This window comes from Sapajus apella, unplaced genomic scaffold (genome assembly GCF_009761245.1).
Source record: "Sapajus apella isolate SASKATOON/1434 unplaced genomic scaffold, GSC_monkey_1.0 scaffold14, whole genome shotgun sequence".
Taxonomy (NCBI): Eukaryota; Metazoa; Chordata; class Mammalia; order Primates; family Cebidae; genus Sapajus; species Sapajus apella.
The window spans coordinates 13219471-13231854 of record NW_022436954.1 but is presented as its reverse complement, the minus strand read 5'-3'; the positions used below and the strand labels follow the sequence as shown (position 1 = coordinate 13231854).

The 12384-nt window shown below is 45.2% G+C and overlaps 1 pseudogene; it reads right to left on the bottom strand.

The window, feature by feature from the left end:
* Positions 1–3610: 3610 nt before the first annotated feature.
* LOC116555020 lies at positions 3611–4411 on the bottom strand (annotated as a pseudogene).
* Between the last annotated feature and the right edge of the window lie 7973 nt (positions 4412–12384).

Sequence of the window (12384 nt, the reverse complement as noted above, 5' to 3'; positions counted from 1 at the left end):
GCTCCCCTTAATCTCAGAACTGGAAGGGAGCTTTGAGATTATCTACAGTTGATGCTTGAACAACACAGGGCTTAGGAGCATTGATCCCCCTGCTCAGTTGAAAATTCGCATATAACTTCTCACTGCCCCAGAATTTAACTACTAACAGCCTACTGTTGAACAGAAGCCTGACTGAGAACGTCAAGTTGATTCACATATATTATATATTTTGTACGTTACAGATATTATATACTGTATTCTTTTTTTTTTTTTTTTTGAGATGGAGTTTCGCTCTTGTTGCCCAGGCTGGAGTGCAACGGCGCGATCTCGGCTCACCGCAACCTCCGCCTCCTGGGTTCAGGCAATTCTCCTGCCTCAGCCTCCTGAGTAGCTGGGATTACAGGCACGCGCCACCATGCCCAGCTGATTTTTTGAATTTTTAGTAGAGACGGGGTTTCACTATGTTGACCAGGATGGTCTCGATCTCTTGGCCTCGTGATCCACCCGCCTCGGCCTCCCAAAGTGCTGGGATTACAGGCGTGAGCCACCGCGCCCGGCTATATACTGTATTCTTAAAGTAAGCTGGAGAAAATAAAATGTTATTAAGGAAATCATAGGGAAGAGGAAATATATCTACTATTTGTTAAGTAGAAGTGGATCATCACAGTGATTTTCATGTTTGTTGTCTTCATGCTGAGTAGGCTCAGGAGGAGGAGGAAGAGGAGGGGTTGGTCTTGCAGTCTCAGGAGTAGCAGAGGCAGAAGGAAATCTACCTGTAAGTGGACCTGTGAGGCTCAAACCCATGTTCAAGGGTCAACTGCAGTATTATATAACCACTCCCCACCACATCCCACTGGGTTGGATAAGAAAACAGGGGCCCAGATAGGGGAAAGACCTTGCCCAGGTCATGGATTAGAACTCAGGGATACTTGGTCCTGGCCTACTTCCTGCTGTGCAGGTTCTTCCCCACAGGCTCAGCCTCAGTCTTGTTCATGAGTTTTTCTGAATTGGGCCATTTGGTGGGAGCAGAGGAGTTCCACCTCGCTGTTGGATTGTCATCAGGGACAGCTGGTATTCAAGAAGCATCCCCTTGTCCTGAACCTGGATATGGTGAGGTCCTTGGTTACAGCTGCATGACTCTGGCCCATGCAATTCATAGCCTCCCTACCTTCGTTTTCCCATCCATTTCCCTACGATTAGGCAAACTGGTGACTCAGAAACGAGTTTGATTTTGCAGGCTTTATGTGGCTTACACGTGTTTTAAGCTATGATGTCATAGGGGAACAAAAATACCTTTTTCTCTGCCCTTCATCATTCTTAGTTGGGGCAGACTCCTGTAACAAAAGACAAATTAAGAGGCAAACAAGCTTATTAACATATACACCTTATGAATATGTGGGAGATACTCAGGGAAATGAGTAAATCTCCAAGAGGGACCCTAAATATTCCTGCCTGCTGAAGCAAAGAAGAAAAGTGAGGAGGCCAGGAAAAACACCACAAACACGGGTAAGATTTGTTATGTAGAGCGGAGTCCCTGCTCTTTCCCTTCACGAGAGTTTTCAGTAATAGAAACATATTTTGGGATGACATATTCTGGTCATATTAGAGTAGTATATCTTGAACCCCATCAATGCAGCATTTTTAAAAATGAGAGACCTGGCCAGGCATGGCGGCTCATGTTTGGAAACCTAGCTCTACAAAAATTTCTTTTTTTTTTTTTTTTTTTGAGACAGAGCCTCGCTCTGTTACCTAGGCTGGAGTGCAGTGGTGCAATCTTGGCTCACTGCAGCCTCTGCCTCCCGGGTTCAAGCGATTCTCCTGCCTCAGCCTCCCAAGTAGCTGGGATTACAGGCATGTGCCACCACTCCCAGCTAATTTTGTATTTTTAGTAAAGACAGAGTTTCACCATGTTGGCCAAGCTGGCCTTGAACTCCTGACCTTGTGATCTACCCACCTCGGCCTCCCAAAGTGCTGGGATTACAGGTGTGAGCCACCACACTGGGCCACCAAAAATTTATTTTAAAAATTTGGCTGGATGTGGTGGCTTACACCTGTAATCCAAGCACTTTGGGAGGCCGAGGTGAGTGGATCACCTGAGGTCAGGAGGTTGAGACCAGCCTGGGCAACACAGTGAAAACCTGTCTCTACTAAAAATACAAAAACTGGCTGGGTGTGGTCGCACATATCTGTAATCCCAGCTATTCAAAAGGCTAAGGCACGAGAATCACTTGAACCTTGGAGGCAGAGGTTGCAGTGAGCTGAAACCGTGCCACTGAACTCCAGCCTGGGTGACAGAGTGAGACTCCATCTCAAAAAAAAAAAAAAAAAAAAGGCCAAGTGCAGTGGCTCACGCCTGTAATCCCAGCACTTTGAGAGGCTCTGGCGGGCGGATCATGAGGTCAGGAGATCGAGAACATCCTGGCCAACATGGTGAAACCTGTCTCTACTAAAATACAAAAAAATTAGCCAGGTGTAGTGGCATGCGACTATAGTCCCAGCTACTCAGGAGGCTGAGGCAGGGGAATTGCTTGAACCCGGGCAACGGAGGATCCCGAGAGCCAAGATTGTGCCACTGTGCTACAGCCTGGGCGACAGAGCAAGAATCTGTCTTAAAAAAAAAAAAATTAGCCCTTCCCAGTGGTGGATGCCTATAGTCCTAGCTATTCTGGAGGCTGATTTGGGAGGATCATTTGAGCCTGGGAGGTTAAGACTGCAGTAAGCCTTGATCATGCCACTGCACTCCAGCCCCAGTGACAAAGCGAAACATCTCTTAAAAAAAAAAAAAAAAAAAGGCGGCCAGGCGAGGTGGCTCACACCTATAATCCCAGCACTTTGGGAGGCTGAGGCAGGCGGACCACCAGGTCAAGAGATCAAGACCATCCTGGCCAACATGGTGAAACCCCATCTCTACTAAAAATACAAAAAAGTTAGCTGGGTGTGGTGGTGCGTGCCTGTAGTCCCAGCTACTTGGGAGGCTGAGGCAGGAGAATTACTTGAACCCGGGAGGCAGAGGTTGCAGTGAGCCGAGGTCGTGCCACTGCACTCCAGCCTGGCCCCTGGTGACGGAGTGAGACTCTGTCTCAAAAAAAAAGAAAAAAAAAAGCAACCTAAATACCAAACTAGGAAACTTATTTGAAACCTACTCCAAGCAAAGGATTAATTCCCCTAATATAGAAAGAGCACCTATAAATGAATAAAAATATCAGTGGCCCTTGGGAAGCCAGGGTTGGTGGATCATCTGAGGTCAGGCGTTTAAGAGCAGCCTGGCCAACATGGCAAAACCTGTCTCTACGAAAAATACAAAATTAACCAGGTGTGGAGGTGCATGCCTGTAAGCTACTCGGGAGGCTGAGGCAATAGAATCACTTGAACCCAGGAGGCAGAGGTTGCAGTGAACCATGATCATGCCATTGCACTCCAGCTTGGGTGACAGAGCAAGACTCCGTCTCAAAAAAAACCCAAAAAACTCTAGTTGAAAACAAAGCATGTAAAAGATAATTCAATGAAAAGAACATATGAATTGTTCCTAAATATGAGAAAAGATAATAAACTATGCTCATCATAGGGAAAATACACATGAAAATCACACCAAAGTGCCATTTTCATCAGATTGACAAAAATATTATTTTTAATTAATCATGCCCATTATTTTAAATTACATACAAAGATCCAACATGTCACCCAGGGTCCATTTCACCCACTGCTCTGTTTGGCCACCAGTCTCTTTGTTTCTTTAGCAATGGCAGGGCAGATACCCCTTCCCTGGGGAAGAGAAATCCATGATTTGTTGCCCTTGCCAATAACAAAAATGTTGGAAAGTCGAGTGGCAAAACTGTTGCCACTGGCATCTTTCAGGTGAACTATGTCAAAAGATCCAGGGTGCCTCTCTCTCTCTGTTGGTGATCACACCAATTTTTCCCAGGTTAGCACCTCCAGTCACCGTACGCAGGTTTTCAGCATTGAACTTGATGAAATCAGTAATCTTGCCAGTTTCCGAATCAATCTGAATGGGATCATTCACCTTGATGAGAGGATCAGGGTAACGGACGGTGCGAGCATCATGAGTCACCGGGTGAGGGATTCCTTTTGTGCCCACAAAGATTTTTCTCGCTTTGCACCACTTGTACTTGGACTCCTCAGGTGTAACATGATGTACAGCAAAGCGACCCTTGGTGTCATAGATCACACAGAAATCCTCTCCTGTCTTGTCAATACTGATGACATCCATGAATCCAGAATAGGTTATATCAGTTTGGACCCTGCCATCGATCTTAACGCAGGTCTTCTTTACATCATCTCCTGTCAGGACATCCTTAAGTCTGTTCCTTAGGAAAATAATGAGGAGGAGACACTCCCTCAACTTGTGGGAACCAGTGGATGGACGAGGAGCAAACAGACTGGTCAATTTATCCAGCATCCAGTGTTTTGGAGCTGCTTCAGATGCTTCTTGGGACCACAAGCCACGGCTGCATTAGGCATGGAAAGAAAAAAAAGGATTTTTTTTTTTTTTAAGTTTGATAATGCATATCTTTGGGAGAGTATGGGAAAATAGTCACTCTCATATATTACTGATAGAAATGTAAATGTGATTGCACCATTGCACCCCAGCCTGGGTGACAGTGCCAAACTCTGTTGCAAAAAAAAAAAAAAAAAGAAAAAGAAAACGTAAAGGTGTACCATCTCTATGATGAGTAAATTGTTGGTATCTTTCAAAATTATAAATATGCATTCCTTTGATTCATCAGTTTTGCCTCTAGACATTTTATCCAATAGATTTATTATCAGTGTGTGAAATAATACAAACATAAGCTTGTTTATTATAGCAAAACTTTGGAAGCAATCTCTATGTCTACCAAAAGGGGTCTGGCTAAATAATGATACATATAAAGAAATATCAGGCATGCCAGTGGTGGCTTAAGCCGATAATCCCAGCACTTTGGGAGTCCGAGGCAGGAGGATCCCTTGAGCCCAGGAGTTCAAGACCAGCTTGAGCCACATAAGGAGATCCTGTGTCTGTTTATTTTATTTTTTCTATTTTTTAAAATTAAAAAAAAAATCAGGCAGTTGTAAGCAAGAATGAGGAATCTGTTTGTGCATTGATAGAGAAGGCTCTTTATAGGGAAAAGACAAAATGTAGTATCCTGTGAAAAGTATGTTATAAGCTGTGTGAATAAAGGGAAAATAACATTTGCCTCATAAGCTTAGAACATTTCTGGAAAAATACAAGATACCGGTGACAGTGATGATCTCTGGAGAGGGTAACTCGGTGATTAGGTTGGAGGAGACAGAGGGAATTTTTTACTTTATAGCTTATTTCCTTTAATTTTTGGAACAATGTGAATGAACTACCTCTTCAAAAATGGATAACATTTTGGTCAGGCTCGGTAGCTTACGCCTGTAATCCCGACACTTTGGGAAGCCGAGGTGGGCAGATTATTTGAGGTCAGAAGTTTGAGACCAGCCTGACCAACATGGTGAAACCCCATCTCTACAAAAATAGAAAAATTAGCCAGGCAGTAGTGACGCATGCCTGTAATTCCAACTACTTGGGAGGCTGAGGCAGGATAATTACTTGAGCCTGCGAGGCAGAGGTTGCTGTGAGCAGAGATTGCGCCTCTGCACTCCAGTCTGAGTGAGAAACTAAGACTGTCTCAAAAAAAAAAAAAAAAAACCAATTAAATAAGAAAGATTCTCTTTTTAACACAGAAGATTTTTGCATTAGAATGTTTATTTCTTTGCTATCCTAACAAGAAAAGCATTTTTAAAAATAAAATAAAATATTTATTTCTGGCTTCTCTTGAAAAATGAAGTCCAGGCATAGTGGCTGATGCCTGTCTATATTCCCAGCACTGTGGGAGGCCAAGGCAGGAAGATGGAGATGGCTTGACGCTAGGAGTTTGGGACCAGCCTGGGCAATATAGGGAAACCCTGTTTTTACAATATTAAAAAAAAAAAAAAAATGGCCAGGTGCAGTGACTCACACCTGTAATCCCAGCACTTTGGGAGACTAAGGCAGGAGAATCACCTGAGGTCAGGATTTCAAGACCAGCCTGGCCAACATGGTGAAACCCCATCTCTACTAAAAATATAAAAATTAGCCAGGCATGGTGTCAGGCACCTGTAATCCTCGGTACTCAGGAGGCTGAGGCAGGAGAATCACTTGAACCCAGGAGGTGGAGGTTGCAGTGAGCCGAGATGGCACCATTGCACTCCAGCTCGGGCAACAAGAGCAAAACTACATCTCAAAAAAAAAAAAATTTAGCCGGGCACATGCCTGTATTTCTACGTACTTGGGAGGCTGAGGTAGAAGGACAGCTTGAGCCCAGGATTTGGAGGCTGCAGTGAGCTGTGATTGTGCCACTGCACACCAGCCTGGAGGACAGATCAGAATCCTGTCCCTCTGCACCAGGAATGCATACCCCTGTATGCCACAATCTTCATCATCTCCTATTTTTCCTGGCCTGGCCAGCATCACCTGGGTGTTTTTTTTTAGCCATTTAGCCTTGTAAGGTAACAAGTGCTCTAGAGTCTCTTTTTACTTGTTAATCTCCTACCTCTGATTCTTTCCTTTCCTTAGGGTCAGGGTTTATTTATTTATTTATTGAGACAGCATTTTGCTCTTGTTGCCCAGGCTGGAGTGCAATGGTGTGATCTCTGCTCACTGCAACCTCTGCCTCCCAGGTTCAAGCAATTCTCCTGCCTCAGCCTCCCGAGTAGCTGGGATTACAGGCATGCGCCACCACACCTGGTGAATTTTGTATTTTTAGTAGAGATTGGGTTTCTCCATGTTGGTCAAGCTGGTCTCGATTTCCTGACCTCAGGTGATCCGCCCCTCTCATCCTCCCAAAGCGCTGGGATTACAGGTGTGAGCCATCGTGTCCGGCAGAGGGTCAGGGTTTCTTAGGCTCCATGACATCTGTGGCCTTTGCAGGCATAGATTTGCTCCTGTCGTAGGTGTGGCAGTGCCTGATTGCTGCTCAGGTCTCTCCCAGGTACTTCATGGGGGATAATGGTTGTCATCTACCACCCTTGAATGAGGCAGAAATTTCTTTTTTTTTTTTTTTTTTTTTTGAGGTGGGGTCTCACTGTGTTGCCCAGGCTGGAGTACAGCAGCTATTCACAGGCACAGTCAGAGCACCCTACAGCCTTGAACTCCTGGCCTCAAGCAATCCTCCTGCCTTAGCCTCCAGAATAACTGGGACTACAGGTGTGGGTCACAGTGCCTGGCTGTAAACATTTTTGACAGCTCTGTCTGGGCTGGAGGAGGCCCAATTATAGAGTTGGAGAGGATCTTAGAGACTTTCTAAAAAAGTCGAGAAATATATTAATACATGGGGTGGGGGGGGTGAAAGGCTTTTCAGACACTGCATATGGCATGGCACCATACCTGTGTGTTTAAAGACGGCAGCATAAGCTGGGCACAATGGCTCATACCTATAATCCCAGCACTTTGAGAGGTTAAGGCAGGAGGATCGCTTGAGGCCAGGAGTTCCAGACAAGCCTGAGCAACATGGTAAGACCCCATCTCTAAAAATAATTAAAAGTTAGCCAGGTATAGTGGCATGTGCCTATAGTCACAGATATTTGAGAGGCTGAGGTGAGAGGATAGCTCGATCCTGGGAGGTCGAGGCTGCAGTCTGCAGTAATCATGCCACTGTACTCCAGCCTGGGTGACAGAGCTACAGTTTGTCTCAAAAAACAAAACAAAACAAAACCCTACAATATACACATTTATGTTTGGATGTTAGAGACTAACCTGGAAAGATACCTAAACACCTGATAGAGTGGTTATCAATTTGGGAGGAAACCAACTTTTTCTACATACAGCATATTCTTTCACGTTGTCTGCCTTTTACCGTCTTTGAGTTATTACAGAGGCTTGATTGACTTCCTTCCCCTTGCCCCATGGAAGAGCCAGTTGCCTTTTTTTATTTTATTTTATTTTATTTTATTTTATTTTGAGACGGAGTTTCGCTCTTGTTACCCAGGCTGGAGTGCAATGGCGCGATCTCGGCTCATGGCAACCTCCGCCTCCTGGGTTCAGGCAATTCTCCTGCCCCAGCCTCCTGAGTCGCTGGGATTACAGGCATGCGCCACCATGCCCAGCTAATTTTTTGTATTTTTAGTAGAGACGGGGTTTCACCATGTTGACCAGGATGGTCTCGATCTCTTGACCTCGTGATCCACCCGCCTCGGCCTCCCACAGTGCTGGGATTACAGGCTTGAGCCACCATGCCCGGCCAGTTGCCTTTATTTATGCATTCATTTCAATAGTCTTGATCTACAGATGTGTCTGTTTTCAGATTCTCTTTTGATTCTAACATCTCTTTGATTCTAACATTTGCCTGGTTCTCTCACTGATAAAAGAGTAGAATGAAATCTTTAACACGTGTTCCTATTATATCTGTATAAGAGTTATTATTTTACCTTTTTCTGAAATGTATCTTTGAACAATTATAGACTAACCTTGATGGATGCTTAAGAAATGGATAAGAGTGATTTATCAGTTTGAAGAGGGAAGCCAGGTGGCTAGGGATGGAGTAGGAAGGAGACTTATTTTCTACTGCTTTGCACCGTAGAAATTTTCATACTACAAAATTTAAATAGAAATGTCATTTTTATTTTTGTTTTCTTGAGATGGAGTCTTGCTCTGTTGCCCATGCTGGAAGGCAGTGGTGCCATCTCAGCTCACCACAACCTCTGCCTCCCAGATTCAAGTGATTCAAGCAATTCTCCCACCTCAGCCTCCCGAGTAGCTGGGACTGCAGGCTCTTGCCACCACACCCGGCTAATTTTTTTTTTTTTTTTAGTAGAGACAAGGTTTCACCACATTGGCCAGGCTGGTCTCAAACTCCTGACTTCAGGTGATCTGCCCACCTCGGCCTCCCAAAGTCCTGGGATTACAGGTGTGAGCTACCACACCTGGCCAAAATGTTTTTTAAAAATTGTATCTTATGATTGCATTGTTATAAATAAGAATATAATCCTGGCTAGATTCATTCTCATTACTATCATTATTATTTTACACAGAGTCTTGCTCTGTTGCCCAGGCTGGAGGGTAGTGGTGCAGACTTGGCTCACTGCAACCTCCACCTCCTAGGTTCAAGCGATTCTCCTGCCTCAGCATCCCTAGTAGCTGGGATTACAAGCACCTGCCACCAATACCCTGCTAATTTTTTGTATTTTTAGTAGAGACAGGGCTTCACCATGTTGGCCAGGCTGATTTTGAAATCCTGACCTCAAGTGATCCACCGGCCTTGGCCTGCCAAAGTCCTAGGATTATAGGCGTCACCTACCACACTCTGCCTTCTTTTTTTTTTTTTTTTTTGAGACAAGATTACAGGCACCCACCACCATGCCCGGCTAATTTTTCTATTTTTAGTAGAGACAGGTTTCACCATGTTGGCCAGGCTGGTCTCAAACTCCTGACCTCAAGTAATCTGCCTGCCTTGGCCTCCCAAAATGCTGGGATTACAGACATGAGCCACCGCACCAGGCCTCATTATTTATGCATTGCTATTATATTTATTTTTTTCTCCTAATTTTTTTTTTTTTTTTTTTTTTTTTTGAGACGGAGTTTTGCTCTTGTTACCCAGGCTGGAGTGCAATGGCACGATCTCGGCTTACCGCAAACTCCGCCTCCTGGGTTCAGGCAATTCTCCTGCCTCAGCCTCCTGAGTAACTGGGATTACAGTCACACACCACCATGCCCAGCTGAAAATTTGTATTTTTAGTAGAGACGGGGTTTCACCATGTTGACCAGGATGGTCTCGATCTCTTGACCCCGTGATCCACCCGCCTCGGCCTCCCAAAGTGCTGGGATTACAGGCGCAAGCCACTGCGCCCAGCCTTTTTTCTCCTAATTTTAAAAGAAATTACAGTGGTCTGGTGCAGCGGCTCATGGCTGTGATCTCAGCACTTTGGGAGTCTGAGGCGGGTGGATCATCAGGTCAGGAGTTCAAGACGAGGCTGGCCAAGATGGTGAAACCCCCATCTCTACTAAAAATACAAAAATTAGCTGGGTGTGGTGGCATGTGCCTGTAATCCCAGCAACTAGGGAAGCTGAGGCAGAGAATTTCTTGAACTCAGGATGCAGAAGTTGTAGTGAGCAGAGATCGCACCACTGCATTCCAGCCTGGGTGACAGAGTGAGACTCCATCTCAAAAAGAGAAAAAAAAAAAGAAAGAAAGAAATTACAATTAAACCATTTCCATTGGCCCCTGAAAAACCAATAGACTCTAGGTCCTGTGCCTGGTTGGCCCTGATTCATTCTATTAATGTAGCATGCTGCCAGTTCTCCATTTATAGAGAACTGGAGATGTCGTTTCCTTTCTATGTATGTATTCAAGTAAACAAAAATGAGTCTATTAAACAACATGAAACTAAATAATAGTACAATCGGTGGAGGTCATATGGCAAAAGTGAAAGCCCTTTATTTTACAGAGAAGAAGAGACTGAGGTCTAAGGATATAACACCTTGTGAAGGGAGGCAAGACAGAAATTCCCAGGCTGTCCAGATCATTCAGGACACTTTGCAGCTCCCCCAGCACATTCCTGGGAATGAGACATCTGTCCCCATCAGCCAGGGACCAACTCCACAAGAAGGTGGGAAGCTCTCAAGTTACCCCACAGCCTGCCCTTGCCAAGTCCTAGGGCCTGGGGAGTCGGCTTCCTGGAGCACCCTCGGAGAAAACTACTTCAGGATTGGGTTTTGCTTCCATCAGAACATGCTTTAAAACCATTCAAAGGCCGACAAAGGACAATGTCCCTTTAAATCCAAGCTGCCTCACCTTGTTAAAAAAAAAATGAGGGCGCTTTGAAGAAGTGTAAATTAGCATTCGAACTAGGGGGCTTCTTCAAAGGCCTGAAGACTGACTCTGGTCACCCAGGTAACCGCATCCTGCTCAGAGGACACATCCCCGAGGTAGATACCAGGGCCCCTGACTTCCCCATCCCCCGGGGTTTTTGTTCTCGCCTACCCTTCTATTTTAACCTCAGGGAGAAGAGGCTGAAGAGAAAGTCCAGAGGCATAGCAGGAGAGCCAGAATCCACCAATGGGTGTGCTTTCCGGGTCAGCTTTCCAGGTCAACTATGTGGATGGCAAATTAGAATGGCAGTGGGAGATGAAAGTGTCCTCTTTGAAAATGCGGACAGAGAAAGAGTCCTGTGAGTTAGGAGCTTTGCCACTAGGCTTAGCTGTTCTGTAGCCTGAAGCAGAGCCCAGAAAGACCCTAGGAAGCTTCTGACTACATGAAAAGCCTCAGCCAGGTTGGAATCCAAAATTAACACTAAACTGAGCAAGTAAACCCAGGATGAAGTTAAGCGATGACAGAATACTGCTGGGGGCTGGAGAGCGCGCATCGGTCTGGCTCTGTGTGTCATGGTGGTTTTTAAAACACTTTTCGCCAAGTGATCATTTTGTGGTAGCACCCACGTAAAGGTAGGCAACTAATGTGTTTATATTTTCTGTATCTATTTGATAAACTGGTGTGGAAAATGAAAATAACCCAAGACGAGAAGTCATAATGAACAGAAGACAGAAGTATATTGGGGTGGGGGCTGTGGAGTACGAAACATGTCTTCACCCTGAAGTGTTAATATTCTCCTGGCGCAGCTGTTTCTCTGGAATCTGGGGGAGGTCCTGCTCTCCCGCCTCCACTCCCATCTCCAGGCAATATTTTTGCATCTCTTCTCTCTTTTTCTTATCAGTTACCGAGAGGAGGTAACAAGCACCACCAGTCTCCCGGTAGCAGCTGCTGGAAGAGGCTGTAGATATGGGTAGTGTATAGGAGAAAATAACTGCTAGAAGGCACAGTTGGACCATTTAATCTGTGTCCTTGATAGCCAATATCAAAGGACCTTGCTCATTCAATCGTTTAACAAATATCTATTGAGTTTCTGCTGTGTGCCAGGTGGTGGGCTGAAAGGAAGTCGCACAGACCAGAAATGGAATCTGAGCCTCCCACAAGGCAGGCGAGAATTCTGACCCTGAACCACAATGGACATCCCCATGAGTGCCCCACAGTGGCCCCCAGCCACAGCAGAAGCTAGCAGGTGGCACCAGTGTGCAAACAGTCTGCTTCTTTTAAAACCCCACTCTTCCTGTTTTTCGGTATTCTTCTTCCTTTCAATCATTCAGATGAAGGAGGGAGACATATCAGAAAGATGGAATTGTTAAGGGGCCAACAGATGGGACTCTCAAGTGGCCTCTAACTAGGTGAAGAACTTTTGTACTGGGTTCGTTCTCAATTAATTCACCCATCCCCTCTCCCAGACATACACGTCATCATTACTAATCATTATGCACAATCACTTGAGACTCTGGGAAGTTTCTTGTGGCCTTTGTCAGGGATCCCTGTGCTCCAACTTCTGTCTTCTAGCTTAAGCAAGGTGTATATATTCATT